The sequence below is a fragment of the Geospiza fortis genome, unplaced genomic scaffold, assembly GCF_000277835.1.
Source record: "Geospiza fortis unplaced genomic scaffold, GeoFor_1.0 scaffold405, whole genome shotgun sequence".
Classification (NCBI taxonomy): Eukaryota; Metazoa; Chordata; class Aves; order Passeriformes; family Thraupidae; genus Geospiza; species Geospiza fortis.
The window spans coordinates 344385-370179 of NW_005054415.1; the positions used below are offsets into that span (position 1 = coordinate 344385).

Consider the following 25795-nt stretch of genomic DNA (forward strand, 5'->3'; position numbering starts at 1 on the left):
GCCCTTCTGCAGTCATGCAGCTGAAATTTCTTGTTGCTCACAGGGTGCAGCAGGTTCTGTTCTTTCACTGATGTGTCTGCATGATTCATAATGGATTGATGCTGAGAAATACACAATGACATGTAAGAAATTATATCAATACAGCTTTAGAAGAAAAAGAAAGGGCCCATTATATTATCAGGTATCTTCTACCTATTATATAATCATTTGAGGATTCTAAACACAACCACAGATAAAGTGAACCCAAGAGACTGGAGAGAATAATTGCCAGGTAATATACAGTTGTTGCAGCAGAAATTAGCATATTCTCCTGATGAAAAATGCAGCTGTGATGCTCCTTCCTGCTGCAGAGCTGTCTTCAGGAAAGTGTGAGGCTGCCAGATGCAGGGATTTGTAGGTGTGCACACATATGGATGACACCTTCCTCCCAGGGGATACCAGAGTGCCCCACTGGGTCTGGTCTCAAGGAAGCTGTGCTGGCTGTGAATTCAGGATGCCTGAGTTCCAGTGCAAACACTGTTTCTGGGGATTCAGCACAAGTTTTAATGGTTTGCTTATACTGTGAGGGCTTTTTGTTTCCACAGATGTAGAATTCTGTTGCCAGAGCCAGGGGCTCCTATGTCAGAGTGAGGGCTAATGAACACCAGCTAAGGAGCAATGAGGTGCTTGCTTCTGTCAGCAGGCTACCAGGGTGTTCTGGTCTATGAAATACCCAGAATATCATTCCCCCTCTGCAGCTTTAGTTGAATTGCCGTTTCCTGTTATGAGGTTGCCCCTCTGTTGTATGGCACCTGCTTCTCTACTCCCACCATGTATTTTGAAATAAAACACAGTATTTGACCCATAGCAACATAGGGTAAGAATATAATATCGTACTAAGTCACAGCAAGAGCACCTTATATTGGTAATTAAATGTATCAGGCTGGGTAAGATGTGTGGATAAAGATGAGCAACAGCTGGCTTAACTACTTAATGCACTTCTCTGATAGGCAGCTCAAACTCTGAATTCAATACATGTTTTCCTACTAAGATCGCCAAGAACCAGGGCATGTACCCCTTGATAATATTTACAACTGAGCTCAGTTTGCTGTGGAGCTTTGAACTTCTGCATGTGCTGATCTACGAGGCTGGCTCATAGCTAACCAGGCCATGGATGTGATTTGTGCCAGCCTCAACCCTTGCATATTGCCAATCCCAGTTTTACAGCACACCTGACCACAGTCAAGGTCTGTTGGCAAGATCTACATAATACCTGACCACAGTCAAGGTCTATTAATCTACTAAGTCCTTTGGTCTTAATGTTTACACCTAGGACATATCAATTATTCTTATTTGTTAGCCAAAAGCTACCAGAACTGTGCTGGTACTGAGGCAGTATTGATCTGAAAAAAATGCTGCCTTGATCCAATTTAGAAGGAACTCCTTTGACAAATTATATTTGGCACTTAATAATTGTCTTGCATTATTGGCCTTTTCCTTTGTTTCCTCTTTCCTTTTGATTACCAATTACTATAAATGTTATGCTTTGCCTCACCAGAGGTAACTTTGAATAAAGATGTGCAGCAACAGGAGCCTTTTAAAGGGAGACAAGGGCAAATACAGAACTACAAATTTGTAGGTATCTCTGGAGGCTGCAGAATGTTTGTTACATTCCCTGAGCTGAGCTTTATGTACACACAGCAGAGGCACATAGGGCTCCAAACAGCTTAAATGCCTGTTTAATGCCTATTTAATCTTTCAGTTCTTACACAGATAAATTCTCTCAATTATAAGACCTTTGCCTCAAAGTTGAAGCAGAAGGTGCTGTGCTTGAAGTAATTTGAATCTTATTTTCTTGCAGGACAACAAAATGGCAAAAAAGTGTGAAACTAGCCTTGAGACTTCTCTAATTCCTGAATGAGAAAGTGCCAGGGATCTTGCAAACCATTTATTCATCTCTAACAGCACTCCTATATCCAAGGCAGCAAGCAGAGCCTGGGAAGGGCTTTTTGTCACACTGACACAAGTCACAAGAAATCTGGGCAGTGTGCAAACAACATCAAGAGCAGGGCAGGACCTTCTCCCAAGCCCAGCATTCGCTGCCACACAAAGGAGGAGGCACAGATATCTGGTGACCCAAGCAACTGCTTAATGTGGTTCCCCAGAGAAGTGTCAGCAAATGTATGGACAGGAACTGGCAAACAGTTCCACCAGACCATGCTGGCTTGGCACATCATGGAAAAATTGAAGAATGATTCAAGGTGGATGTGTTTTCTGTACCCATGGGCCTCCTGGCAGATGCACAGGAATAACCACATCTACCAAAAAGAACATAATTCTGCTATGGATGCTGCAAATCACACATGTGACTCCTCTCTCCTTACCCTGTCATGGAGAGGCAACAATTTTCTGTGTTTCAATAACAAGTTGATTTCAAAATCTCCAATTACAAAAAATATACAAAAATGTATTTGCCAGCAGATTTTTGTTTGGAAAAATACAGCACTTTAATTACATAGTGCTGTAATAACACCCTATTTTTACAGAAATGTGATTACTGCAATTTCTTCATTAGGGAATAGTTTCACTATTTTAGAAAATGTTATTTAAGAGGCGTGGTGTTATCTGTTTATCCCACACTGTTAACACCCCAGCAAAACATAAGCAAACACTTGAATGCTTTCCTCCTAGCAACCAAGGTCTCTCACATCAGAAAAGCATACTTGTCTTTTTCTCTGCCTTGTATTGAGCCAAATTTCTAGTTTACAGCCCTTTGGCCATTCAATAACCATCAGATTCTTGGAATATAATTTTAGGTGAAAGTCTAAACCAGTGACTATGGTCACAGGGCCAGATTTTCTGGCTTTTGTGTATCCCTTACTTTCGCTGATGGAAATATTGTAAAATTTATCTTAGGAACTAAGCTTCTTTACATTTACTAACCTGCTGCATGACTTAACTCTTCAAATTACCAGCAGCTTTTACAATGTGCTAAGTTTCTGCAAATCCCACTATGGTGAGTTTAAAACACAGACACTGAGTATTGCCTTGGGATCTCACTCTGTCTTTCAAGGCTGGGATAATGGTGCTGTTTCTACTAAAGAAATGGGGGGGTTCAGATCTCTTGAAATCTTTGCAGGATATTGGGGACCCAAAAACCCCCAAAAAACCAACAAATGTACTATCAGAATCCTCTCCTTTTCTACTTCCTTCTTTCCTTACATAAGAGTAAGTTCTCCTTTCTCTCCTTTCTTATCTAAGGGACACATGGTCTCCTTGCTAACTCTTCAAGAAAAACAGAGGAGCACCTGGGAAATCTGCCTTCCAAGGAAAAGATGAAAGCTGTAGCTAAGTGAGAGGATGTGTCCTTCTCAGCACTGACAGTGTGGTCAAAGAGACAGCTCCCCCTGACTTTTCCCTGAAGAGTTCACAGACAACTGCAGTCACCTGAGTGCATTAAATTAACACTGTTCCCAGGCAAAGCAAAATGTCTGGCAACAGGATGGTGCAGCATAATAATGGGATAGGAGGAGCAGCTCCACACCTAAATATGGAATGATTGGAAGGAGAGGGCAGTGCTGATTCTGAGCGATGTGACTTAGTGCCAAATGCACGTTCTCATACAGATCTCCCAGCAGATTATGTGTCTCTTCACCAGCACTTAACATTTTTATAGCTTATTTCAGTATTTTTGCATTTGTTTCACCCATCATCATTTATTTATGAGTTTAAGATGATTAAAAATTTGAAGCTTCATTACAAACTATCCTGGGGGAATCTCACCTGCCTCATCCTATTACATTATTATTACCAAGTGTCTAATTTATATTTAATCAGACATCAATTGAACATCAATAAAATAATAATGAATTAATAAGTTATATCTTCCTAGAAATACTTGTAGCTTAAGTATGTAAGCAAAGGCAGTGCACTGTCTGTGGGTCAGCTATCAAATCTCTCTGAGACTATTTGACAGAACAACTTAGTATTTAGAATATGATAATAAGCCATAAAAATAGTTAATTGCTATGGTCTTCAGCTAATTCTTGTGATAATTATGACCTATACCAACCTGTGAACCTGAGCTGAGAAGTGACCCAGAGTTCCATGTAAGACAGTCATTTCCAAACACTGTAAATGCCTAAGAGACTCAGTGTTCCCACAACATGAAATCACAAAAGAATTTTGGTTTGGATAAATGCTTAATTTTTCACTTTTGCATGACCTCTTAAACTAAAGTGATTTATTTTTCTACACAGAAAAATCAAAAGAAATCTTTTTAAAAAGTTAATATAACATCTACCCATGAACATTAAAATAGCATAGTTCAACACTGCTGGTTGGGTGTTCTGTTTTAACAAAATATCAACCCAAAAAACAAGCTTTGGAAAATACTTCTTTACAGAGAGAAGAAGTCTTATTTCAGCCTGAGAAATTTCAGTTAAAACCCTACTCCTATTCCCCCCTATGGCTCCACAGTGATTGTCATCCCTAAATAGTGATGAATATCACTAATTGGGGATTACTTCCATGTGCACTTCTTAGGCTTATATGTTTTCCCCTTCCTCTGCTAAGCCTCAAGAGTCAGAATTTTCATTCTGGATCTTTTTATTTCTTCTTCAATTTCCTACTATGGACTCTCCTTTATGGTTCAAATTTTATCAGAGATTGAAAAAGAGCCCTACATGCAAAAGATAACCATGTTGTCAGTATTCTTCTCTGTCCCAGTCCAGTAAGAATCACTTAACCCTGTTCTTCAAAATGATCCCACTGAAGTCAGGGGAACTGCCTCAGCCCCTCACTTCATCCGATTTACATGAGGGCTTTAAATACCCATCTGTGGAACTTGAGCCAAAAGACAATATTATCCTTCTATGACAGTCTGGTATTTTTTAATATTCACTGACTCTTCTTTACTTTTCATCCACAACACATTTGTCTCTTTTAGCTGCTTGGGTCCACTCTGGCTGTCTGTATTACCCAAGCAAGGGTTATAAGGCCAAGTGTCCTCAGGCATGCAGCATGGGCTTGTGCAAAATTACAACCCCATGGAAGCCTCAATGCCACTTGGGATATTGAGAAGTCCACCAAGAAGTGCCATTCAAATCTAACATAAAGAGATTCCAGTTTAACATTTACAATTTTAATAAGATCTAAAGTGGCCATCAGACATTCTGGTCTAATCTCATATGAGATTTTCACTCAGTTACTTCTGCATCAATCCCCACAACTCCTGTCTCAGTAAAACACATCCTATTGAAATGCTTCCAGTGTTAATCTGTAAATGGAAAATCCATTGTCTCGGTGGCTTACACCAGTATTTATTACTCCACACATTTATTACCCCACTTCTCAACTGAACTTGTCAGGCTGTCACTCCCACTCTGACTTGTCCTTCCCTCCAGGCAGGGCTTTGGCAGCCCTTGTTCTGGTCCCAGGGATGCTGGTACACCACAACCTGAATGGGCTGGACTCATCAAAGCTATGGGCAGTCCAGCACTCAGAAATGTAAAATCCATTGCATGCTTATGTTCCATCCTCTTTACCATGAAGGATTCGTCAAAGTTTAGAATCAAGGACATCTCTCTTCTTCCTGAGCAGACCCAAATACTCCTTTTTGGGACACACTCATGGGGAAATGATGACTAGTTTGACACAGAGAGCACCTTCCCACACCTCTGAGGGATGGTTCTAATTTTTGGGCAACTCTCTTACTGGATTTCACATTTACTGCCATGTAACCACAGTCAAATTTTGAAAAAAAAAATGCCACTCACCTCTCTTTTTAAAAATCTTCCACCACAGAAAGCAGTTTCACTGCTCTCATTCAATCAAACCACTCACTGACTTGACAGATCTTTCTCATGAGTAAGAAAGAATAAAGGTCTTCCTTTTCTGGATGTGCTTTGCAATGGATCCTGTGAAAATCAAGATAAATAATGTACACTAATTCATCTTTAGTGAGCACAAAAGTAGCTCCCCAGAATGACAGCTATCAGGTTGTAGCCAGTGAGTGCTGTATAACCCCTTCTGTAAACAGGACAATGAGTAAAGATCAGTCTCTTACTCCTTTCTTACTCTCTAGTGGGACAGACCCTTAATTATGGCTATTACATTAATAATGACTGCAGAGAAACCCACATGGTTGAGGGTGCATTCTCCTCTGGACATCAAAGACAATATTAAAACCCTGCCTGGGAAAACTCCTCAGTAACTTCTGCTGATGTTCATCCCAACCAATGCTCTGCTCTAGACAGAAAGCACATACCTCCAGCTCACTTCCTCCTACTCCTGAGTGATAAGGTAGTCTGCAAAAATTGATACACCATTGAAAAGGGAAATATTTATGCCTGAAAACACTGAGAGAAAAGAAAACTCCACCTCCCATTAAGCTCTGAAAAACTGCTAGAGACTTTGGGCGTCTTACCCAGGCCTCTGGATCCTGCAGAGTTTGCCCATCTTTACCAAGTCCCTGACTGACAGCATTTGTAACACAGCAATGCAAAAATAGCATCACAAATTGTGATTGTGTAACAGAAAATTGAACTAGAAATCCCTCATCTCTCACTGCACCACAACAGCAACATTTTAATTCTGTATGAGTAGCATTTATGGACACCCCTCAGGTATAAAAATGCTTCTACAGTCAGCTGGAGAGGATGTCTACGCAAGACCCCAGTGAGGGGACAACAGGGAAGAACTGAGATTCAGGTTTGCACCAAACAGTGAATAAGTCATAAACCCTTTACATGTAGGTAGCTTGTAATTCTTACATAACAATTACTAGAAAATTAATGTAACACCATTATCCTCTGCAGGTATGCACATGCAAGCTAGAGATAAGTTGATACAACAGGTGATGACACATCTTGTGATAAAATATTTGGTTTAAACTTGTTTTGGAATATATAGCTTATTGATAGTCCACATCTTACAACATTGCCTATGTGGAAAGCAATGCCTGGCAAATTATCAATTCTTAATACAGCTCTGTGCTTCTAAGTATTACTGTTGATGCTGCCTCTGATTTAGATTCAGCTAATTTTTGTCTAGACTCAGCACTGTGGCTCATCCATGTTTCTCCATTTCCCTGAGGATTTGGAAATACAAATTCTGACTTGATGAGCCTATTAAAAAATTAAGAAATGCATATGCAACACTACCCTTGTCTGTCCATGAAAGTAAAACTGATTCACGATGATATAAAGGCACATAAGTGTACTAAAAGCCCTGCCCCCAAGATGGGCACTGTGTTATCTACAAGCAAATTACACTGCCCTAAAACAACACTGTCAAGGTGCACTGCCACACGTAAGTAAGCCTGGATGTGCCGTGCAGAAAAAGAATTTTTAGACAAACCACATCTGTAAAGGTAAGTTTCCTCGGAATTTCACAGCCATATGGTGATGCTGCAAAAATAAGCAGAATCAAACAGCTCTCTGCCAAAACTTAAGACTGTTCCATTCCTGTATAATCATCACACAGCACACTTCATTGTCAAGAACTGCTGTAAGCAACAGAAATCTCAGTTATAACCTTAGCAGTAACATTTTTTGTGAATGCGTGCCCTTCCAAATATCTTTTAACCAACACCATATACAGTACTCTGTAAGCCATGATCCTCAGCTGTGGGAGCTTAGCAGGTTGCCACTCATTTAGTCAGCTCTGGGCATTGCTAAAGATCAAGTCTCATGTAATTCTGAGTTTACAAAAATTTTCTGAAAAAGGAAATTTAAACTGTTTATGATCGTTTCTGCAGTTTCAATCCTGTATAATATTTTTGATGGAGTTTTTTTACTTCAAAAACCCACAGTTTAAACCAAGGTCTAAAAAACCCCCTCTAATTTGCCACAGAAATCAATCTTCTGCTATCCAATTCCATTCTTAATGAAAGAGACAATTCAGAAACCTACAGGAACATGCTTTATTGATTCATTCACAAGTCACTAAAGCCTGTGCCTATGTTCCTTCCAATAAACCTAACCACATAGTGCTTCTCATGCACTGAATTGCAGGGAAAGACAATGACCCCAGATCTGTTGTGCTGCAAGTCCAGTGAGACTTAACACACCCAATAAATGTAGACACAGCACACCAATAAGTTAATGACAAATGTGTGTAGCAGAAAAGAGACTTATCTTACCTTCCTTTCTATTTCCTATAGTACTCCTTCAGCTGAGCCTCTGCCTTTATAATTTATTTACCCAGGGCAGTTGTGCCCAGATGGATACCTGTTTCTTCATGGAGGTCCTTGTTTTTCTAAATTTTGTAGATGGATTAAACAAAGCAGGAGGAGGCCAACCTCCATGTGTGAGGTCACAGGGTGACCTGTAATCTGCACTGCAGCAGATGCCCGAATTCATTCAGGTTCAACACCTAATTTGGCATAAACCTGGAGTGTAGCTGCACTGCACTGGCTATTTTATAAATATGTCTTTCAATAATCTCCCTCACTTCTCATGAAAGCAATAAGAAGCTCTAAGAACAGCAGAGCCCATATTGGGTGAGCTTTCCTATTAAATTCCTCTAATGCATCTCAGCTGTGACCTGCAGTAATTTGGGTAATCTAAGAAGGCTGGATGCCCTGTAAGAATCTGGGGTGACACACTGCCTACCTGCAAGACTGAAGTACAAGAGAGCAGCGAGATATCAAGTATCACCCAGCAGTTAGAACAAAAGTGAACTTAAAAATTAGGTGTTAGAAAAATACAGGAAAACACATTATCAAGAAAATAAATATGCTTTGCACAGTCCTACTGGTATTTTCAAGTACCACCAATACAACTTATATTTCCAATTCAAAGCATTGCATCTACTTGTCCTGCTTAAGGGAATATGCTACACTCAGATTTAGCATCAGGTTTTATGGTAACTACAGTTAATCCAATTATTCCAGTAGAAATACCTTGAAGTACAGCATTTTCACAGGTTCACCCAGGTTTTGCCAGAAATCCAAAGAGTCTTTTGCCTTCTACCTTATGGCACAATAGATTATAGAGAGCCCATTTATCTTCTATCATTCCAATATTCTTCCCCCTTTACATATGCTTTTGATAAGCGTGCACAGACCCAGTCAAGAATACCACTCTTACTGCAAAACTTACCTGTCACCTGCATTAAAACTTAGTGGGTTTAGTAATTCTAGTGAAGAATAGTGTCAGAAAGCAACCTCTGCTGTTAACTGGATGAATAAGGTAACAAGCAGTTTAGTGGTGTATAGAGGAACTAAAGTGGTTTTTTATGCTCTTTAGTATTTCCCCTAATTCTAAAATCAGCCAAAACTGCAGCATAAAAATGACTTTTCCTTTCGAATTGCCTGTCAGCAGGGTAGTGGGCACAAGTTATCGCTTTGTGCCATACTGTATGTTCAAAGCCATCAGCATTCAATGTGCTAAGAAGTGACACTGAATCCCACAATCAGAAATAAAAATTAAAGTTTCAAAAAGATTTCAGAATTTAGATGCATATAAATAGCTGCTTTGAAGATGGAAAGCATTTTACAGATTTACATTTTGGTCTGTTTTGTATGGATAAACAGATGAAAATATGCTTTTAAAAGGAGCAATATGATTTTCAGTTTAACACTTTCCATAATAAGATTGTAAGAAATACTTGGAGCCACAGAAAGAATTATTTATATTCACTGTACGGAGAGCTTATGTTTTGCTTCTTCTTATTACTTGAGCTTCTGAAAAGGATCTCATTTTATAACCTTAACAACTATTAATGTAAGCCACAAGCTTTTTGCAAATGTACATTCCAACTATCACCTTTCCCAACTATGAGGATTCAAAGAAATCAGGGCACTATCATTGTTTATTCAAGAGACTCAGAATGTATATCAAAGGTTTTCTTTTCTTTTGAAAGACACAGCTAATGTTGCCAAAGAATTCATACAAACTTAGAATTAAAAATGTTACAAAAAGTACTCTGAAAGGAAAATTAATTGGAAGGATTCATACTCTAACACTGCTTGCTGTCACTTTGCTCTTAATGACTGAAGTGTTTTTATAGTTTTCTGTGTTCTTCCTTAGTGCTTTATAATTTGATTTCCAAATGCCCTGAGAGCTCTGTGACAACCTGCAGGGTGTTTCCAATATGTAAAGGTCAGAGCTGAGGACAATGGGCATGGAGTGTGCAGAAGACAAATCTCAGAATTTCTTGCTTCAAATCTGTCACTGACACACAAGCTAAGGTCAGTAAAGCACAAAGAGAAGTCTCTTAAAGGAAAATCAACCATGGTGGCAACTTGCTAAGGAAAAATCAACTTTGGTGGGAACCTCTTAAAGATGTTAGTGTAATTGCCAACAGAGTCCAAGTGACATTCCTTTAAAAAAAGAAAAAGACAGCTTTCCCAGAGGTCTGCTGCATAGAAATCAAACAGGCTTACAAATTTCCTGAACAAAAATCCTGTAGTGGGAAGCCCAAACTGCCACTTGCACACTTGTCTCATGTGTAACATTTGGAATTTAGGGAAATCCTCCTGTGCTATATTCCTGGACTCCTTCCCACCCCAGCCTCCAAAGAAGTCTTTCCTCAGCCGCCTCCTTCCCTGCCCTCACACCAGCCTCTAGTTTTCTGACAAGATATTGCTCTTTTGGGCTAAACACCATGACCTTCCCTGCGCTGGCTGGCCCCAGAACTGTTAACTTAGTACCAGACAATTTCTATCTTAGGGTTCCTAGCAGCTTTATTATCTTTTTTATTGTTTAATTAATATAATCACTTCTTAAGAACAACTGTAATACTAGTTAGTGGAACAGGTGCTGTAACTAGTAGAAAGTCTATAAAGAGAAAAATCAATATCTCACCAGATGTGTGCAGATGATGTACCTTTCAACATCACAAATTCCCTTTTGGGGACCTGAAAGTATTCTCTGCTGCTTCTGCATGATGTGCCTCAGTTTTAATTCACTTGTTATTCTTTGCTTAATCAAGTTCATCCGTAGTATAAATGTGAGCACCATTATGCTAATTTCTGCACTAGACATGCAAATATATAAACATTTGTGTGCCAAATTATTAAGGTTCTGTCTATAATGTTATGCCCCTATTTACTATCTATATTTTATGTCTTATGGATTTCTAAACATTTAAATTTATATCAGTGCTGTCACATATCTGCAAGCAGAGACAGTTTTATGAGCACTAAAAAAGCTGCAACACACAGCCACTAAATACTAATGACATAAATGGTATCCACTAATGGTCTCTATTTTTATTACAATGCAAAACTTCAATACATTGCAATTACCATTGCTCTGAGGCTGAGCCATACACACTGTATAACGCCAACTTCCATCTCTAGAGCAGAAAATGACATTATTTGTTGCTCATCCCTGTACTGCAGATGTTGACTGAATGCCCAAGTCAGCAGTTGGAGCTAAAATTCACTCTATTTACAAAGTCTTACTGTTAACTAATACCCTAAATTGTCAGATATGCCAATGCATTAGACATTTTTCAAAGCCTGCTGCACTAATAGCATGTAAGGGTAGCACATGTCTTGTTGTACCTGTCAACAGCCCAGGAACTTTGCAAAGGTAAAGCATGTCAAAAAAGAGGATTATCTTCATATGCTTCTGGGTTAAAAAAATCTTTAGTGAGTAGTTTTTCTAAAATATTGCAATACAAAAGTGCCTTCAGCAGAGCTTACTCTCTTGTAACTGGGGTTTTTTTTTTCACCTTTTTAATGTTAAATTTTAAATTCTTCATTCATAATTTCAAATGTCTCCTTTTACTTCAGCTACCAAAGAGACTAAAGCTTCCTCTTAGAACTCTGAGACAGTGGAAATCTCAATGTTCATAAAACTGGATGAAAAAAAGTGCATTGCAAAATCTCTCCTACATGAGTGGAGACATTAATTTAATTTCATTAATGCATTTTGCTTGCCAGAAACTTTCACCAAAATAAAGGAGAGCAAAGTTCTTCTCTCAGATTTTCTCAAGTTGGTTCATCTCACATAAAACAAGTGCAATTAGATTCCCTCCTATTGACTTCAAGAATAACCTCCAGAATGCTGAAAGTTCTGTTTGAAACAGGAGACATTTTTCCTATTTCCATGCAGCTGGGAAGTCATTTACACAAGGAAAACACTGGAGACAAAGTAGGTGTCAGACTGGGTAGCATTTTACATGCATTTTCTGACACAAGGCAGACAACAGAAACGTGCACACAAAATATTTCCTTTCAAGGGCTGGCTAGTGCAAACAGCAAAATCAAGGAGACCTTACTGTAATTATTGCAGAGTTACCAAATACTCCTTGTCCCTAGGAACAAAATCCAATTATCACTCAGTTTTTAAGCATGGAAAACCATTCCACCTGAAAGCAGGACTTTCTTTAAATTTTCTCACTCAGCTTGCAGAATCTAAAGTCACACAACTGACTAAAGAAGAGCACATGATGCAAAATGAATAGAATAATTATACCTAAATCTTAAAACTGGGAATATTGACATAGAAACACTTATTTTTTTTCTTCTTCCTTTCTCTGCCAAGAGTCCTGAACAAGAAGTGCTCTCTAATGCAATCTGAACCCACTTCAGTGTCCTAATATTTTGACTAAATAGGTTTTATAAAGGATCCCAGTTGCAATTGCACCTCTGTTGTACACTTGCAACAATAAAATATTCCAATTGAAAATCAAATGGCAGTTTTAATTTCAGAATCCAGGATTTCTCCAAAGAACAAATTCATTACTTTAAACAGCTGTAGGAAAACACAGCTTTTCTAAATAAGTAAAATATACTATGCATTTTCTCAAACAGGTTTTAAAATAAGAATTTTAACATAATAGCTCATTTTTGAAATTCAAAATGTTCAGGGGCAAGGAATTTTTAATTCTCTCTACCCATCTTGAAACAAACCAGACTGAGTTCACTAAAACAAAAATGAAATATTTGAGTACATGAAAAACATTTTTCTTTAATTGTTCTCCATTTTTCTTGAGGAAACTGTTGGGTGACTGCAACCAAGGAATATTTTGGACCTTTTGAAATTCCATCTTTGACAATCTACATTGTTCACAGCAATTCTTTCTCCTTGCTTAAAAACCACATTGTAACAAAGGAGGAAGTGAGCTCTTTATAATAAGACCTCATAGAAAAACCGAGGGTATCAACTTGAAAGAAATTGTTAACTGTGTTTCAGTTTGTAAGTGTAATGAAAAGTAGCAGTAGGTCATGGGTTGGCTAAAACCAACAAGTGCCTGACCCATTTTTTTTGTGTGTGGTTTTTGCTTTTTAGTGTGGTTTGTTTGGTTGGTTTCCTTTAGTTTCATTCCCCCTTTGTTTTCTCAAGTTTGCCCTCATAATTCTCAATGTGACAAAGCCCAATGTCATTCCTCTACCAGACTACACTTGATGAGGTGCCTAATTAAGAAAGCAGCTGCCCTAAGAGCTCTGTAATATCAAGGAGAGAGAATGAGACACCTGCAGAGGCCGAGTCAGGTGTCTCTGCTCCAGAGCTCCCAAGCTCCTAAGGCAGGTGTCTCAGGACAGCAGAGTTACATGCTCTGAAACCAGCCTGTGACCCAAATAGGGAGCTCTGCTTCAGCCCAAAACATCTACATTCCATGAGGGCATGAAAGAGAGCACAGGTAAGGGCACAGCTGCCGCCCAGGATCAGATTACAAAGCTCTCCATGGGCATTACAGACATTCCTAGGTCAGGTGGGTTTCCAGACATGGCAGGTGTCTCTGAGCATGTCTCCCACCCTGTTGCTCCAGTCTCTTCTACTGTAAAAAAGAACATCAGCTCTTGTGGTGCTTATCTCTACCTGGGCACACACAGTGAAAACATTCTCCTTCGCTGAAACAATAAAAAATCATGGGAAACAATAAGAGGCTTTCTGTCCACTTCTCTGGATGGTCAGTTGAGCCCTAAACTTAAAGACTCCTGGCCCTGTTCCCTGCTCAGAGTATTTGGCTATAGTTTTGTTTTAAACTGTAAAGGCACTATTTTAAAAAGCACTCTAGGAAGGATGGCTGGCTGTATCTACATTCCTTCCAAAGAGTATTTACACCCAAGGCAATGGCTTTTTAAGGTGTTGCTTCTGATTATAACAATACAATGAAACAGCTATAATACCTGAAAGCTTTAGACTTCTGCCTTGTAACCATGCAGATGAATAGCTTCAACCTTTGCAAGAAATTGCAGTATGAATGTCTGTTTTATTCCTCAGTTGTGTCTGAGCAGACTATTAATAGAATACTGATAAATGCTACAATAGCTATTCTTTTTCCTCCCCTTTTGCTTTTATGCTGTCGTCAATACCTATCCTTCCCCTGGTGCTGTCAGCTGATGCCTGTCTCATAACTCTTGGGGTAACAGCATTAGGTGAAAAAGAAATTAAGTTCAAATAAAACTGCCAGGTAGAATCAACATTATGAGATTATGGACTGAGTTGTTTTCTGAAGAGGCACATATATGCAGCCTTATACCACTAATGACCTAAAAAGAACTTAGATATTAAAATTTAATTACTATAATATTATTTAAGAGAAGGGGAAAGATACTGGAGCTGAATTTGTTTCTTTTTATAGAAGCTCTGCAATTTTCAATGGCAAGTAGTAACTACATCTTCTCTATAGATTTCCTGGGGACTGTGTAGGTACACACACCACACCATGTTCACATAAAACAAAAAGGTGTTATGAAGTCTTGGTAAAACATGCACGTGGCTGGTAGGACATTTCCCCAGGCCTCTGCCAATCTGTGCCATTCTTGGGCACATGGCTGCATTTGTACAATTCTCTTGTTGGTCTTCACTCCTGGGTAATGAATCTAAAAGATAGGGAGATGCCACTGTTGGTTCTGTGAGTAAAAAGAAATCAGTGAGATTATGGAGAACACACAATATAAATGCTACACAATAATTATGAAGAAACCCAAAAAATGGATTTCTTGCAACTACTTGCAAGCCATGCAGATAAAAATAAATGAGTATTTTATTACGATACCAACAGCCTCAAATTATCAGTACAGCATGCAAATGAGTGAAGTTGTTTACCATATAACAGCAGTGTTATCCATGCAGCAGTCATTGTGAAACAGATATCCAAAGAAAAAAAGAGGTCTAAGTACATCTGGGAAGGCAGGTAAAATGGACAGAGGGTACCTAAACAGGGGCTGATGGGAAAGAGGGATTGACAAGGTGCAGAAGAAACAAAAAGAAGTTGAAGCCTTTATCAACAGACACATATTAAAGGATTTTTTAATATATCTTATTGTTTATAAAATGCAAGTGTTTTTCTTCAGCTGGGTTTTTTGTGTATTTATTTGCAGTTTTAGAGACTGTCAGTTTTGGAGATTACATCTTATGCATATTAGTCTCCCAACATATTGAAACTTTTTTTGGCCTTTCACAAATAATAAGTGGTATTCTTATGTAAATTAGTCTTCAATCTTTGTTGTGATATCAAATATCTTAAATATTGGGCGCGCTTCCCATAGCAGAACTATTTCAAAGAATGAAAAAAACCTAAGAATAAATAAACATGGCTTGTAACTTTAATTATTTCCCCAAAACTGTATTTTAAAAGCTTGAAAAGTTGCATTTTTCTCTCACAGAAGCAATAGACACAGCACTTTTCACATCTCATAGCCACTCCCATCAATTTGTGCTCTAAGAAAAGTTGAAATGCTCAGTTCTGCAAAGTCAGGCTTACAGATTTCACAGGACACAATGGACCAGTGACACTCTGAGGTGAGGGCCCACTGGCTGGGACCTGGCTACTGCTCATCCTCAGCCCTCCCAGCCTGTGTTTATAACAACAGGCATTTACCTGCTACAGCAAACCAACCCTCACCTGGCATCTTCTTCACCTCTCCTTTCAGAAAACCCAAACATCTGAGATGTCTAACAAGGGGAATGGATCAGAATTTAAAAGTGTCTGCACAAGGAAGGTTAAGAGCTACAAATCTCCCCACACAGCTCTGCACTAAGCAGTAAAGAGCTGAACTAAATGCAATAGTAAAGCAGAGCTGAACTTTGAGATGCATCCACTTGCTCTGCCTTTCCTAGTAACAGAGGTTCTGCTCAAAAACATAAAGCCTAACTTGCTGGTGTAAACTAACTTTACATAAGCAGTTATGACCTAAACAAAGTTTGAACAGCACATAGCCTCTGGGTACTCTTTTGAATACATTTTGAGTTTAAATTTAGATTTTTATTGCCCTTGGAATGCTGAAATAAACTTTCAGTCCCACTGGTGCAACTCCAGGAAGAGACTATATTAAATTTCTCTGTTCATGAAGGTGTGTGCCTTCCTTCTATTCATTACCAGGCATGCAAGTCACATAATAAAGCTGAGCTGGTTTTATTCTCATCCAATATGTACCTTATTATGCTTAACAGAATTCTGCAAGGGCAGTTCCCATTAGCAAGAGGTATCATGCAAGAGCTGAGCATCCCATCGGGGGTCTCTGGAGTTGAACACAGATCTGACACACCCAGGGCCTACCAGGGAATGGTCACACAGCTTGGTCTTTACTCCTCTAGCCTGGGATAGAGAGCTTCCATTTCCCTGTTTCTGCAGAACAACATTTAGAATTAACTCAAATCAAATGAAACCAATCAGCTTACTAAGATGACATTGTGGAAACACAACAGAAAAATTAAACATCTGAGGTTTTAAAAGGCAAACTTAGAATTTGTTTATTTGTAAGGAAAGAAGGCTTGAATACCCCAGTATTAGTAACATGCACTAGCCTTACATGCCTAACATTCTACTGGCAAAAGAGAAAAGTGGGCCCAAGCAGAAGTAACAACTCTGACATGGGACTAACCTGACACATCATAAATTAAAAATAATTGTTTTGTCTGAGATTTCACCACCACATCCTAAATCAAACCTGTCCTACATTTAAAACAATTTAGCTAACTGGGAAACAGCAACCCTTCTCTTACAGGAAAAGGAAAGATTCACCCATTTCCTTACTTGCTGTGCAACTGGAAGCAGCGTTCCTTGTTTCCAACATAGCAGTGCCTAATGCTGCACTGCCCAAGGCACAGAATTTAAGGTAACAGCTGCAATATGCAGTGAAGCAGAGATTGATGCACAGGAGACCAGTGCAAACCATCATTTGCCTCAATAAGTAAGTAAATAAATAAATAAATAAATAAATAAATAAATAAATAAAGTTGCTGTGTAAGTTGGACCTTAGGCAGATTCCTATAACCTGAAAATATACTTTTAGGGTAAGATGATGATAACCATGCTTATGACAAATACACTAAACGTGGCGTGTCTTTTGATGGAGCTTATCATTATTTTATTGATGTACTTCCATCAAATCTCATTCAGTTCTGCTCTTCTTTCAAGCAAAGGTCATAAGTCTTCAAGGCACGGGGATCATGCCACAAGTTGTAGGTCCATACTGGCAGCAGAAAAAATTTCATTTGTAGGAAATTTGACAGAGGTTATACAAATCTTTTTCTGGTAACAGCAGCTGTAGCTGGTATGAAATGCAGTGTTAAATGAGAGTAGGGCATGGAACATTTTATAATTATAATTCTCCACTGAATTGTTTACTTTTCAAGGTGGCATAGAAGGAAATATTATGGTTTTAATCATGTTCATTACAGCAGAAGAGAATTTGTGATCTAACCTCTAAGAGTAAGTTTAAAGAAGAATCTGTCATTTTGATGGCTCATTTTTGATATTTATATTTTGTGGGTTTTTGGTTATTTAAAGACAGAGAGGAAGTTAGAGGAGAAAGCTGAGAGATTGTTTGTGTATTTTTAAACATTGTCTGAGCAATATAACCAAATTGTATTGTCAGTGCTTCTCTGGTCTCCCTTGGACCCAGAGGAAAGTTTGTGGGTATTTTTTCTTTCTGTGTACAATGTAAACAGAAACTGCTTAACCTTCCCTTCCTGTAGAGCTCCTAACCTATTCACTTAGACTGGCCTAGATGGGCTTTCTTTTGCTGGTTTGGGGGAGCTTCTTCCATTTTTTGGCTTTATTTCACACCTTTTCAATTTCCAAGTAGCTTGCTACTTGGGGTTCTGGCCCTTCATCCTCCTCCACAGTATTTTGAAATTTAATTTTACATCCTCTTTTTTAACCTCTACTGCTGCCTTTTATTTATGCTTTTTATAGACATTGATAACATTTTGAATTATATTATACAATACAGAAATAAAGCTCGTTCAAATTGAAACTTCCTGCCATTTTCTTCCAGTTTCTGAGACTCCCTATGAATTTATTTTAAAATCTCCTTTAATCCTCCTGCTGGACTGATGTTTCCTTTCAGAAAAGAGGACACTGTTCCAGCCACAAGAAATGACATCGCATGAAGGAAATGAGGAAAAAAAGTCCTGAGTCATGAAAGCAAAGAAGAAATACAAGTGAAACAGACTTGAGAAAGGATTAAAATCCACAAACTGGAAGGGACAGAAAAGTAGGATGGAGCTCTAATTGAAAGGAATAGAGGACTGACTCTACCTAAGAACTAGGTAGATCAAGGAGGGAGAACTTGACCAAGGGAGAGCTGAACCAGCAGACACCTCTCACCTTTTAGCTCCCTTCATTATCCTCCCTCTGCCCCAGGGAGGGCTGGGAGCCCTCCTGGCAAACCTTTCCTGGCCACAGTCAATGCTGAAGCTCCAAAGCAAAGCATTCAGGACAGGAGCTGCTCTCAGAGGGTCACACAAGCACTGCCAGGGCGTAGGGATGCACCTGCCCCTCCTTCCAAGGGTGGGATGAATATCTGTGCTCCAAAGAACACAAGTCAGTTCTTGTTCCCACAGCAGCAATAGAAAAGAAAATCTGTATCTAAGGTCTGCAAGTCAAAGCATTTTGTGAATAAATGGTTGCCTTTCCTGCTGCTCTGGATGTCTGATAAGAGCTAAGAGCTCACTGCTAAGAGCTGCCCTCCCAGCAGAGTCTGTCAGCAAGGGGAGCTGAAACAGCCCCCGAACCCACAGCACTGCTCGGGGCACTGACAGCACCCTGCACCTGCCAGCTGCAGCTGGGTGCCTCCCTTTGGCCCCTTACAGAGCCAGCCTGGGCTTTCCTCAGGCCCTAAAGCTCCTTTCTACTCCTAACCACTGTTTTGGAGAGTCCATGTTTACTAAAGCACTCTGCCCTCATCAAAAGGAGGGTTACAGTTAAATCAGAGCCCCCAGCCACAGATGCACTGCTGGATCTGCCAGCAGTGACCACTCTGTAGTGTGAGCCGTCAGCACCTCAAACAAGTGCTGTGCCAACTCAAAAAGCTGAAAAGGGCATCATTTTCTTCAATTATTCCCATGGAATGCACAACTGGAGTTTAAAAAAACATGATCTTTAAACATTCATCCTTCTGAATAGGAAGTTAAAAAAGTAAATCCCTCTGAGCATCACAGCTATACTTAAAAGATGAATCCCACAAAAAAAAGATTTCATATGGATAACTGATACATTTTCTACTAGGTGGAGAGAAAAAAAAATACCCCAAGCTATGACAAGTTTGCTGTGCAGGTGATATATGGTAGTAATTGACATCCTAACAATAGGAGACTATAAAGATACCTTGAAATTATTTTCTTTTCTATTTCTTCCCTATCTGCTTTTCCTCCTCCATTTCTTCAGTAAGGCAGATCTACCAGCAAGACAATTTAATCTTCTAGGGATAAAGAAAGGCTTCCTTGTCTAAGAAAAATAAAAACTTCTACTGGTCAAGGACAGAAAGCCCAAGAGAAGGAATTATCTCCTGACAGTGAGCTATGTTTTTTTATCTCTAGAAACGGAAGCAGCAGTGTTCTGGAAGAAATAACATTGATTTAGCTGGAATGTAAGGAAGACATCTTCTGCTTGATGTATGTAGCCTTCTGGACAAGGGTAGGACAATAGCTTGTATTCCCTGAACAAAATACCTCCTACTGTGTTTTCTCTATCATTTAGTGAGAAGAATTTTATTCCCTTGCAACTTTTAACTCTGAAACATGTGAAACTTCATGCTCAGTCATGAGCCTGGATAGATACTTATTTAATGAGCTACCAATTGGATAATTCTCCTGGACTCTTTTGCCACGCATAACTGGGAGAGGGAAGAGTCATTGTCCCATCCAGTATGGGTAATAAAGCAAACCACAGCAGCCAAAGACACTGGTACAATTTACCTCCTTGGCAAAACAGACACAGAAAGCAAACCTCAGCTATTGTATAACTTTACAATGTAGAGAAAATCTTTCCATGAGTTTTGCTATTGCACTTCACAACATAGCAGTATGCCAGTCAGGTTCAATAATATTTACTAAAGCAACTTATTAGCCAAAGAAACAAACTCGCTCACTTGGGCTTATATGTAAACACAGAACAAACCTCCACATCTGTCTTCATGAACATACTTTTGCCATCCACCCTAAAAGCAGCTGACTGTTGCTTGTGATTCCTGCTAAAGGAATATTCCACTTTTCAAAAGGCCACTTTTATCTGCTGGCTTAAATATAAAACAATTCTTGTACTTCTGTTATCTAGCTGAAGGCATACAGAGCTGGCAAGTTTATGCTCAAGTGCTTTAACTTAAAAATCAGGAAGAACCTTGTTGCTTTCAACTCCATGGACACACTTTCAACTCCAGTGTTTTGCAAAATGGTAGGGTCCTCAACAGAGTAACTAGAGGTATCAGTATCTATCTCCATCCTTTCCTGAGGAGCCAGTCAGAGATGTGGGGAGCCAATACTTCAGCCAGAATGAACATATTACTGGTTTCCAGCAGAGACCCTAATACTGAATATCAACAGGGTTCTTCTAAACAAGAAAAAAAATTAAGTTAGAAAAGGAAAAGCACAGCACGAACAACCTACAAAGATAGTGGAGAAAACTGGAACGGGCTACTAAAGGCAAGAATTATTTTAAGTTAATCTCAGAGATGACAGGAAGTCAATACACAGAGGCAGGCACAAACTCAGCACAGCCAAGAGGCTCTCCTCCTGACTGGCAAGGCTGAAGTACCGGGCCTTTTGAGAAGAAAGATTACCAAAGCACTTAAAACTGAAACAACTAATGGAGAAAACTCAGCAAATGAGCAACTGCAACAGAAGGAATATACAAAAAAATATCTCAAGATATAAAGGACTGTTGCACATTACTGATGTTGTGGATACAAACTGCTGTGGCAAAGGGTTTAAAACTCTGCTACACCTGGTCAGGTGTGGCCAGGGCTTACCTTGCCAGGCCAGAAGTGCTCAGTGCTTCTTACCAGGTAACATGCCTTTGCTTCAAGCTTGCAGAAATGTTTCTGTGCTGTTCAGCTGTGGAAAGGAGCCTCCCCCCATCCTCCTCTGCCCTGAGAACAGACACAGGGTTAGTGCAGCCTGGCCACAGGATAACAGGGGGGAAACTGCCATAAACTGCAGAGCTAAAGGGCTGAGCAAAAGCCTCTGAGTCAGGCAGGAGCTCACTCAGCTCTCAGTGAACAGCAGCCTTTGTGCAGAAGCATTCATTAGACACCAGTGTAGATACAGTGAGACAGAGACACGGTGTGATGTGATATGCTGTCACCATTAAGGTAGGATGTGACAGATACATTTGGAAAATATAAAATATATTCACACAGCTTCCAATTGAGAGAACACACACAAAGCCAACCTGAATGAACAGCCCTGCCTTCTTTGGAATGTGCTGACATTGATAGCACTGATCAGACCAGCTCCTAATTATATCAATTTATAAGCCATACCCCAGTGTTGTATTTGCAACATCTTCAGCTTTGCTGAAATCACAATACAGTAAGGGAATATTAAAAGCATTAAACTAAAATTACCATTCTGCAGTTGATTTCTGATTATACAGGACTCATCTTCCCAGCTGCTGAAGTATAACCAAAGGGATTTGGCTGCATTTCCATGTTCTGGGCATAAAGCAGCCATGACCCAACCTGTGGGCACTGACTAGCTGGCCTAGAGAGCTGCAGCTCCCATTTGCCTGGTGTCAGGAGCCAACACCACCTTACACTATGACCATCTCAGCCACAAAGACACAAAACAGTCAGAAACAAAAATTGTGTTTGTCCTTGATATTGTGTTCTCATTTTTTGTGAGCACTTCACTCATTTTGTCTTAAACAACTCCAGAACAGTACAGCTTTTTCCTTTCCCACACAGAACAAGTATTCAAATCTTCAGTACCATCTGAAGGACTGCTAGTAAACAGAGGAGAAGCAGTTTCTTCCTAAAACCATTGACAGTTTCAAGAGAACAACTACTATTGAAACAAATACTTTACTTGATATATTAAGTTTCAATGCTTTTTAATGAGTTTTTTTTGTCTTCAAAATATATAAATATTTTAAAGAGGAAAATTTGTCATGGGACTAAAACAGGTTATGCACCTAAAACCCTACACTGATAGAAATGTACATGACAATCACCAATTAACACTGGACCACTCTGTGACATTCCAGTTATTAAAAAAAACCCAACCAAACAAACAACCAACCTACCCTAGGCACCTCTGGACAACATTTTCCTGGACAACAGCATCATTCCACCATGTGTTTACCCCTGAAATCATTTACTATCTCAACAGTTATCCAGAATTCTTACATGATCTTGAAAACATGGCCAAAAGAATTCAGTCGTGTTATATAAGGCTCCATGAAAAAATTAAAATGAAATGTGAGAAGAAGAAATATTAATGTATTCTTCAAAAGTTCTGGTGATCCAAATAATCCCTGTCTCATGCAAGTGTATCTACTGCTCACAAGAATTCAGGAAATGGGACAGGAATGTATTTCTGTGACAGCAGCTTCCTGAGTTCTGCCATAATTTCCCACAGTCAGAATGAGTTGCAAGAATCTGCACTGCAACACAGCTATGCAAACTTACGTCAGCAGAAAAAACTCATTTAATGACCCACTGGAATTAAAACCATATCTTCAAAACTGAGCCTTGGCATCTCTACTTTAAAAAAGAAAGATCCTCCTCTTCCTGCTATAGGGGAAAGCTGATTTTACTCTCAATGTATTTGTTTCAAAGTCCTTTCTTGTCAAAAAAGTCCTTCCACTACGTATATTAGGAAAATAAATATGACTTTCACAGGTCAAAATGCTGTGTTAAACCCGTGCTTCAAGACAGTGATGTCTTCGTTCCATAGAGGGGAAAAAAAATTAATTCCAAGTTTGGTCAGAGCTGTGCAATTGTTCATGTACATGATAGGCTAAATGCAAAGCTGGTAGGTTTACATTTATTAATGGTGGTTAATTCCCAGCAGAGCTCTCAATTAGCTTAATCAAGCCACAATAGGGGCCTGGGAATATTGCAGGAAGCTCAGTGAAGGTCTCTGCTCAATGCAGCACTGCAAGAGGCTGGCCACATGACAAAGTGCACAGCGACAGGAATTAGAGTCTCTGCTGTGGATATAACAACTGCTGAGCCTCATCTCACTCTTCTGGATAGAGCTGGTCCTGAGCTGGTCCTGCCATTTCAAAGGAGGTGTTTCAAAACTAGAGGCTGCAATCCTCTGGGTTGTGTGAACAATTGAGCCTTTGGAAAGGCTCTTTGAAGACTAAAATAGTGAGATTAATCACTCAGAAGACAGCAAAGGAACAATAAAACCAGATTAAAAAGAGAGACATCAGAAGCTTCTTTTTCCCTCCACCACAACTAACAGAATTGTAGGGAAATTCAGCTCTATTGTCAGCCAGGAAACACAAAACCAAGTAAAGAAATTATAAAAACATTCACAGGGGAATTATGAATCCATGCCAATCAATAATTTTAAAACATGATTCAATGCATGCTGAAAAATTTGGGGAGAATCAAAGTAGGAAGGATAACTGACCCATGAAATCTCAAGTCCTATGGCCAGATTTTAATTACAAAATCAGGAACAGTACCACATGCATAGCAAAGAACAAAATACTTCTCCATTCTTTCAATGGAAATGTATTTATCAGGTCAATATACCAGGCATTGTGACCAACATCCTGAAGAGTTATACAAAAAATTTTGATGGAAAGAATTGTAGAGTGAGCAATGTGACATGTTCATAACTCTTTTTTTTAAGCTTCAGCATTTTTATTTCATAACAGAAAGAAATATTGATCTGCTTTGGTGACAGCAACACCAAAACCAGCTGCCGTGCAATTAATGGCACAGGGATTTTGTCAACAGAAAAGGTTCAGGACTATGTTAATTTCCACTAAAATATTTGTTTTTAAAGCGGTTGTTACTACTGGAAAAATTGGAAAATCACTTGTTTTTCCAGTTACTACTGGAAAAACTGTCAGTATAGAAGCAGCTCAAGGAGGATGGCCCTGACTGGATGACCCTGAAGCCCAAAACATTGAAAGCACATTAAAATTTATTAGCATGAAGCCCAACAATGCAGTGAGAATTTCCACTACAAGCTGGATGACTATTAACTGCAAACAAAGCAGGAGTCCTCCCGTGAACCTTTAGTCCTTGAATGAGTGTTGTGTAGACAAAAAAAAAAAAAAAAAAAAAACAACAAACCCTGGAAATATAACTGCAGCTGAAGCCCTGATACTTCTTTGAGCATACTGTTTGCAACATGAATTACTAATGTGAATGACAATTATTCATATCTTTTGTCTTCATTTTGATCAAACTCTTCCAACATCTCTTTCTTGGGTCTTCTTTTTTTCTGATAGCTTAACAGAATTTCAGTCAATTAGAAGGTCACCAACACCAAGAGAGCCACAAGCAGCATGCTGCCTGAGGACTCATGACTAAGTCTGAACCCGTCTTTGTTAATGATGTAGCACAAGAGGAAGGAGACCCTTAGGTATATTCTTCAAATCTACATGCTGATGCAATGTTAGACCCATTCTCCAATAGCTCCACAATTCCTGCCCCAAGAAAAATTTTACAAACTGGATTTTTTAGAATCCCAGGTTCATCCTGAGTTCAGAACAACTGTTTCACTTTAGGAACCCCATACTGTAAGAACCTAAGTGCTACTGGTGAAACAGGACACCACATCTCCCCAGCTGTATGAAGCTGCAGAAAGGCAATGGCATTATCTTCCTCTCTTGTCCAACAAAAGGTTCAAAGTTGTCAAGGGGGAGAGCAAGAATGCTCTGCACCCAGATGTGCACAGCTCACACTGGGATCAACACTGCTTTTGACTCTGGACCACCAGAGCAGAGGAAGCCCAGTGCCCTGTATCCTAGGAATACAGCTGGAAGGAAGGAAGGAGGTACTGGGGAAGGGGAAGTGCACCCACTGCAGGCATCACTGCCTCCAGCCCACACTGGATTTTCAGCCAGTGCCCCAAGGCACAGGGACTGGTTGCTGCCAGCCTTGCCCGAGCCCTCTCCTGTCATGCAAGGCACACAGCTTGTTTCACTCCCCAAAAAAAACACAAGGCCTCTTTTCTTTTTGGGCAACCAACAGAGGCCTTTTGGCAACTCCTTGCTGGCAGAATTCACACCACACTTCACCCACTGACCCTGTCTGAGGGTGAAACTAAAACAGTTCCACAAGTGTGTGTGTCCCACCCAGGATTTCTGCACTACAGGGCTTCCTCAGAACCCACGCCTTCCTGCTCTCCCTCTGCACATCCCACTGGAGATGCCTCCAGCAAAGCCCTGATCTCTCCCCTCCTGGGCCACCTTTCCTTTTTAGTGGAAAGGACACTCTCGGAGGTCACCCTCAGAAGCACAGACACCAGATGGAGTACAAAAGCTGCTTCCAACTTCCTCACGCCCAGCCCTCACAGTCCCCTCACAGTCCCTCCGTGCCTCTAACCCCCCGTGGCCAGCCCGCTCCGCTCCCCGTACCTGTTGCAGCCCTCGCACGGCCCCGGCCGGGGCTCTCCAGCACTCTCCGGTGTCCGTGTCCGGCTCGCAGGAAGGATGCGGG

At 39.8% G+C, this 25795-nt stretch overlaps 1 long non-coding RNA gene across 1 annotated transcript; it reads right to left on the bottom strand.

Annotated features, from left to right (window-relative positions):
- On the bottom strand, positions 1–25745 carry LOC115948490. The gene is made up of 3 exons (XR_004082318.1): positions 25714–25745; positions 5757–5897; positions 1–101 (listed from the first exon to the last, which is right to left on the bottom strand). It is a non-coding gene; the product is annotated as an uncharacterized LOC115948490 (long non-coding RNA).
- Between the last annotated feature and the right edge of the window lie 50 nt (positions 25746–25795).